Source organism: Botryllus schlosseri, chromosome 3 (genome assembly GCF_051294905.1).
Source record: "Botryllus schlosseri isolate E-star chromosome 3, Bs_hap1, whole genome shotgun sequence".
NCBI classification, from domain to species: Eukaryota; Metazoa; Chordata; class Ascidiacea; order Stolidobranchia; family Styelidae; genus Botryllus; species Botryllus schlosseri.
This window is the reverse complement of record NC_137238.1, coordinates 15,451,478-15,459,270: the sequence shown is the minus strand read 5'-3', so window position 1 is coordinate 15,459,270 and position 7,793 is coordinate 15,451,478. Positions and strand designations below refer to the sequence as shown.

At 39.0% G+C, this 7,793-nt stretch overlaps 1 long non-coding RNA gene across 1 annotated transcript; it reads left to right on the top strand.

Annotated features, from left to right (window-relative positions):
- Nucleotides 1–1,279: 1,279 nt before the first annotated feature.
- Nucleotides 1,280–5,601, top strand: LOC145435295 (uncharacterized). The gene is made up of 3 exons (XR_013913794.1): nucleotides 1,280–1,647; nucleotides 2,790–2,897; nucleotides 5,045–5,601. It is a non-coding gene; the product is annotated as an uncharacterized LOC145435295 (long non-coding RNA).
- The last annotated feature ends 2,192 nt before the right edge of the window (nucleotides 5,602–7,793 follow it).

Here is a 7,793-nt window from a genome sequence, read left to right as displayed (position 1 = left end):
ACGTATTTTAAACACATACCGTATAGCACGCAATGTGACAATGGCAACAAAGAAGGTTTGAACAAAACTACTCGAAAAAAGTGACTTCTTGTGACATTATTTGCTACTCATACTTTGCCACACTGCCTCTATTTTGAATCTAGATTACGCGTAATCGTGGCATATTAATGAACAGGCTTTAAAGTAAATGAATTTCAAGCTCAGTTGATTCAGCCTATGGTTTTATATATTCAAAAGCAAATTTTATGTTTTTAAATCCATGCAACCTTTCGCGGGCCGCACAGAACAGCTTCGCTGGCCGCATTTGGCTCGCGAGCCGCACTTTGTCCGGGTCTGTCTGATAGAGACAGTGACAAAAAGTGTTTTGTGTTTTATTGAACGTTATGAGGTTACATTACGTGATATGTTTGTGATCACTGCGAACATTTTGATACAAATTCGCCTATAAACCAACCAGAATATAATCGGGGGCTCGCACCATCCCTTCCTCCTAATACTTCAATATATTTGTAGTCCAGGAGTTCACTATCGTGGACATTACTTACTGTGCCCAGCACCTGGTACCAGATTGGACAACTATAAAATTTTCAGCATTTTCAGTTTAGAATCAAATTAAAATAATAGTTACAAGTCTTCTTTTAATTTGATTTAGAATCATTATATTGACAAAACTTCGGAAATTGAATGAAGTTCCTATTTTGATGGGTAAACAACAACAATGTAGTTTAGTTCTTCTTAAATCTGAGTTCAAAGGAAGATGTCTGTACACCATGCATTGGTTCGTTTTGCACGATGCAGTTCTCCTGTATCATCCTCAGGTAAATCAGAAATTACATTATAATTGAATATATAGGCCTACCACGGGAATATTTCGCAAAATAGATTAAATTGAGATTACCGGTTATTCGCTATAGTCTGGCCTAATAAAGAACTTGATTCATCTAGTCTTCAAAGTCTGTCAGGTATCGTGCATTCAGAAACTTTTTCCACCCAACATTTCAAAAGAAAGCTAGAGTACGGCCGCGACACTTTGCATATAACGTTGAGAGGTGGTAGTGAATATGTCGGCAACCGAGCATCTTTTACCAGGTACAATTATTCCGAACCGATTGCAATTAATTGTATACCATGCAGGTTTCTCACCGTTTTCAACGACAATGACTTTGTTTATTGCACGAGAAATTCAAAGAATAATGCAACACTTGGCAGAATGACGCTGACAATTGTCATGGGAAAATATCTTATGAGATATAAGTAGCGATGCCGGTAGCCATAATTAGTATGTTGAGAAGCTTTATAACCATTCGGCAGTATCTTTACCTGGCGATAGAGTCACAATCTGTTAGTCAGTAGAATTAAGTAAGATGTGCAAAATAATTTTTTTTTATGGAAAATACCATCACTGAGTGAGATTTCATAGTTACTGCAGTAGACAGACTATATTCTGCGCCCACTGAAATTACAAAAACATGATGCATTGGCCCACATATACTTTTATTGTCAAAGTAAAGTATGACTCTTCATTCGCTTCACCATAGATTTACAGGCTGTATGCACGAGCAATGAAGGGATTACTATATGTGACAGTATTCATGTTGGTGATGCATGTCGTGGATGAAGCGTTCTCTATGAAGCATGGACATTTAGGTTATATGGATGTATTATATTTTCAACGCTCTCTTTTGGCTGTTTGCATCTTGCCAGACTTGGAGAACTAAATAGTTCTAGTTGTCTATTTAACGCAGTGGTTCTTACGCTGTTTTCCTCCAACGCCCCATTTTAGAAATTGCTTAGATCTGCCCCCCCCCCTTATGTTGAGGACTGCAGTAAAAATCAATGTGTAAGAGGTCAAGGTGCGGTCGTTTTTTTCAAGTTGAGAATTTGCTACTGAAAATATTGTGATTCTTGAATCGCGCACTAGGACCTCGACTCGTTAGAATAATAATTGTTTGTGTTATATTCGAAATCAACTCAAGGTTTTTATAACAACGGGTATGGGTTCGGACCATCTGTTTACAAGCCCGATGCACACATCTCGAATTCACCTCTGCGATGCAATACCTAAAAGTTAATTCTATTGGCATTGGTGTTATTGCTTTGTGTGAATAGTATATCAACTGAGAATGTGGTAGCAACCATTGCTCACATTGAATGCAAAGTGGGGCTCCCAGTTATCAACTCTAACATGAATGAATTCCAAACAGAGCAACCCATATTATATAACATTCATGTGAAGTTGTTGGTCAGAATGATGAGCGGTATCACCCTTTATGATACGATTAGGAAATGTTCTGACGATTCAATTTTGTACTTATCAAATACAAGTATGTTTAGTTTTGGCCAAAAAGATTCAAACCATCTTAACTGTACAAAGGGCTCTCACACTCAAAAGTCCGCCTCTCTCTTTCGTTTAGACACGCTGCGCACTGTAGGATACAATATATAAACATGATATGGTCGAATACGTTGAGGTGCATTGACACTTAAAGGTAAAGATGACGGTTGGCATAACTCTGCCTCGCCTCAACATTTGACTGTCAATGTTCCTCAACATAATTGCAAAAAATGGTTAATTGTGATAAAAGTAGCAAGTCGTGCTCCGAAACGTAGTCAAAAGTCGCGAATTATATGATTTTTATCAAAATATAAATGCATTGAAACAAAACGGTGATAAATAGAATATGGTGAGTTATGGCGACCCCAGTAAAAAGACCTCTACTATAGAGGTCGACGCATAGGTTGCCAACTACTGTATTATACAATCCTATAACCTATTTATTTTATTCAAGCCATTGCTCTATTGAAGAGGTTTGAGCACTATTGCAAGTCGCTCTACTGCCAGTACACGAAACAAGAATGCCTTGACATGTACAGCTCTACCCGACAAAAACGAAAACGTGAGTTGAAATTAATTTATCTTAAATAATTTGGTGATATAATTATTCATAGCACCAATAAATTTTTCGACAAATATTTATCCGTTCAATTCATTTGTCTGTAATCAATTTAATATAGCCTGTTACAATGTTGCTACCAAGTCACGAGATTTTGTGTCACAAGTTGATTTTACTTTTGTATTTTTGACTCGAGTCAAGTTCGAGTTTAAGTCTGGGAGTAAATGGTATGGTCCAGAGGATCTCAACCTTCTTTACGGCCGTGGCCCATTTTCTGGTTTGAAAATGCTCTGTGGCCCACCTCTTGGTCATAGTCCTGTTGAATGTGTGGTAGTCGCCGATGTCAATAAGCCTATTTCTCTAAAATATGCGCATTTATTATTACCATTTGAATTAAAAGGTAGAAACATGCAATCGCGCGAAGAAAATTTTCAAGTTGAATGAATCTCATCCAAAAGCGATGCGATTTTGGTAGCCCGTATGACTCCTGTATAGCCTACATTATGACTGTCCGCGGTTTCACGCGATTTCCGAAACACAACAATCCGATCCCTGCATCCATGAACTCAGTTTGCAAGATTGAGATTTTTATTCCACTATGCTGCGCAATAAATATAATTGTAATAACGAAACGATTTAGGGCCAGCTTAACACAATTCCTAACCATCTTGCCGCAGCCAGCCTCAAGTGCGAATTTCAATGCATTTATAAAAAGGCCATAATTCCGCACCAGGGGACTTGAACCCACATCCAATATATCGCTGTAGTCGTGAAACAAGCGCCCTACCAACTGAGATACTCTCAGAGCAATGAGAAACATGTGTTGCACCCATAAAAAGAAGTGTTCGCAACTTTTTGAAAGGAAAAGATAATATGATTTTTGAAAGCAAATATATCAGCTGTCTTACATTCCATTTCTCGATTAGAGCTGTCAAAACAAACTCTCAAATTGCTCTAACTTTAATTATAATACACGGGCCATCCAAAAATTAGAACATTTGAATGTATGCTTCATCAGTAGCCTACCCTGTGGTTGTGTGAAACGATAAATAATGGAACTAAAGATTGGTTTAATTGTCACATTTTATGGTCGTAGCTATTGTTGAGAGAGAGAGAGAGAGAGAGATGTTTTCTTTTCGGCTGCATCATCGAGATGCTGACGACGGAGTCGCGATTAGAGCTGGGCACAATGATTCGAGTACTCGAATCTGAATCGAGTATTAATTTTAATGATTCGAGTCGAGTAGTAAAATACGATTTTTTCGAGTACTGAAATTATAAGCTTCTCGCCACTGAAAGTTAATTTATCAACGAGAATTATAGTTTCGATACTAATTTTCACTGATGAAGCCTTGAAACGTTGATTGGCGGTATCGTAGCATACGAAACATATGGTACGAAGCTACGAAGGTTACTGGACGTAGCACGTTTCCGAAGTCTTGATTATCCCACAAAATTGTCACCAAGTTGAATGAAATCGGTATGGTCGGAAAAATACCAAATTATCATTTATGAGATGGATAAAAGGCATTATATTCCTTGTGGGAGCATAAACGGTACATATTTGACCTTTGACGCATTATATTCTTTTATGACGTCATAATGAGTGATACTCGATTACTCGACTCGACTCGAAGCATATTACGTGATTCAGAATCGAATCACTCAGGTACTCGATTTTGCCCAGCCCTAGTCGCGATACGGCCGTGAGGTCATCTAGTCTGCGATACCATTTTTTCTCCTCCATGCTATCCGTGATTGCTGAGCGCCTAGCAGGATAGCTGCAGATACAACGTTTCAAGTCTTTGGTATGACCGGGGATCGAACCCACGACCTACCGCTCGAGAAGACGGACGCATCACCATAACGCTATCTCGCTGGTAAATGGTACAGCGTGCTGGCGTAAATTCTTCAGTGAGCAAGTGCTCCACTATGTTTGGTTGAAATCTTGTGCGCCACGAAGCATTTGTATTTTCGGCTCATCGATCCCGTATCTCCCCTATATATTTACTCCAACAACTTTGAAAATTAGAAAAAAGTTTATTAGTATCTCGGTAGCAGTTTGCAGTGAATTAATTCTGAACGAATAAGTTAAATTTTATTATAATTCATTTGTAAATTCCTTTTATATTATTAAACTTATGTTTTAGTTTGCAGAGTTTGCTGGACGCACGTCTGTCCTCCCGAGTATCCTCGAATCCTTTCTTAACCACGAATTTTGAAAGGTCCTGTCCGACAATTTTCCTGCAGGAATTATTTGGAGACACCGCGACGCGAACTCAATACAGACCATAATGTCTTTTAAAGATGTCGTCTATAAATATACTTAAAATTTTCGTAACTGATATGGCCTGATGTTCACAATCAGTAACTTTCTCATTTATGCATTCATTTGTGAATTGATTTCATAAAGTTTTTCAGTGGCAATAAAACGCAGTGGCACGTTTAGACACACTACTTTGTAGATTTATGCAGAAAGAACGTCTTTGCGTGTTGCAGATAGAGATGTACAGGTTCAGGAATTTGGTTTCTAACCAGACAGAAATCCGGCCAGTTTTTCTCAAACAGGATTGGATCGGGATTAACATTTTTGCCAAGGTGTCAGACCCGGACCAGGACAGGATTCTAAATTTATAGTGCACGACAGTGACCTTCTGTTTGTTTACTTCGATGTTCGGTATGAACTTGGAATCAGCTGACTTCAGCATTGCGCCATAGCAAACTTCAATGCATTGACGAGGTGTAAAATAAAAAAATATCGACGACAGGGGCAAATAGCGCTCAACCTTGTGCAGGATATCTTTGGATACGGATTTTGATATTCGAGACGAAAACAGGATTCAATTATATCGAACGGGAACGGAACCGGATCCCGAAAAAACATTATCGCTACATCTCTAGTTGCAGGGAGCAGTTGGCTTGTCGTACAAATTACTTTGCTCTTCACTCTTCCCAGTATCGTAATTTACTGACCATAGAGACCGATTATATTTTTTCAAGATTCATAGTATATTTTGTATTATATGCTGATTTGCGAAATAGTTTCAAGGAATGACGGGATAAACTTCATCTGCGATTATTTTGTTATTTATTTAGTGGGCCAACTTGTGGGCTAATTTGTAAACTAGCAATAAATGTTGATTGAAATTTGTAAACTATAGAAACACACGCTAAATAAATAACGTATCAACGGCAGCATAATTATTCATTGCCGGCAACACGTGGGTTACCGTTGATCTAACGGCCAACAGAAAGTTCATTATTTAGATGAAATATTTTACTATCAAAACTGACAATGTCTTTTATACGTCATGATGTACCATGTAGAGTGAGCCAACCTATACAGTATTACGCAGTAGATATCTTATTTATTTTGCGATGTCATTTATTCAATGCTTCACGACCGGTGGTTTGTAAAGCTATTGCAGATGGGTCGCGAAGAGTTTTTAAATATTACAGTTTTTTATTCAATTTTCCGAATATGCCAAACACCTTATCTTCTCATGACTAGACGCGCAGAAATCCGCTCCCTTCCCCTGAAGTGAGTTGCTTTTCCCTCATTAAGTGCCGTAAGTAGAGCTGGGCACAATGATTCGAGTACTCGATTCTGAATCGAGTATTTATTTTAATGATTCGAGTTGAGTAGTAAAAGACGATTTTTTCGAGTACTGAAATCATACGCTCGACTCGCCACTGAAAGTTAATTTATCATAAAGAATTATAGTTTTGATGCTAATTTTCACTGTTGAAGCCTTGAAACCTTGATTGGCCGTATCTCAACATAAGAGACATAGTACAAAGCTTTGAGCGTTCCTGGGAATAGCACATTTCTGAGGTCATGATCATTCCACAACATAGTCACCAAGTGCAATGAAATCCGTATGGTCAAAAATACCAAAGTATCTTCAATGTGATGGATAACGGGCATTATAGCCTACTGTTTTTGCTGGTATAAAAGATACATATTTGAACTTTCACATATTATATTGTGCTATGACGTAATAATTAGTGATACTCGATTACTCGACTTGACTGGAAGCATAATACGAGATTCAGAATCGAATCACTCAGGTAGCCTACTCGATTTTGCCCAGCCCTAGCCGAAAGCCAGTTCGTTTCCGCGCTGACAATCATTCGTGCGCAAGGTTTTACTGACAGACATTTTGATTGCAACGTGAAATTGGACAGTGTAATTCTGTGTATGCGATAAAATCGGCATTCATTCATTTATTTCTCCAAAGGCTTTGCAAACGTTGATAGGAAAATGCAATCCAGCAGGGCAATTATCGCGACGCAAGCTAAATTCGAAAACCCTTTCTCCGTTGGACGTAGCCTACAAGACGGATTACCGCTTGAATATGCGCTTTATCGTTTGTAATCATCTATTATGTGTACCGTATTCTTAAGCCCGATGCACAATGCCCTCGCGACGCAACATCGCCAGTTGCGGATCGCGAGTTGAGAGTCGTAAGCAATGTTCCCTCTAATTTTTGACGAGTCTGCGCGCACTCACCAAGTCACTGCGCGGTTCTGTGCGCAGGGACCGTGTCAGGACTGCGCAATTGCGCACGTGTGCAGCTTAAAGGGAAGATTGGTCGTTAGTCGCGACACAACGCACATTGATGTCGAATGTGGATGTGTGTGTGTGTGTATGTCAATGTGGCAGTGGCCACAAGCGGCAACTACAACGATTTCGTGTTCTTTTCGAATTCTCGAAATGAAAACTCATTACACAACGCTCGGGAAACTCGGCAGAAATGAATATTTCGAGAAGTACAGGATTTTTGCCAATGTATTAGGTGATGTCGTATATGCACACACCTTTCCAAAACAAACCCATCTCGTATTTAAATGCTGTAAACGCAGAGTGTGTGCGAGACAGCTGTGGGCGCTATTTAC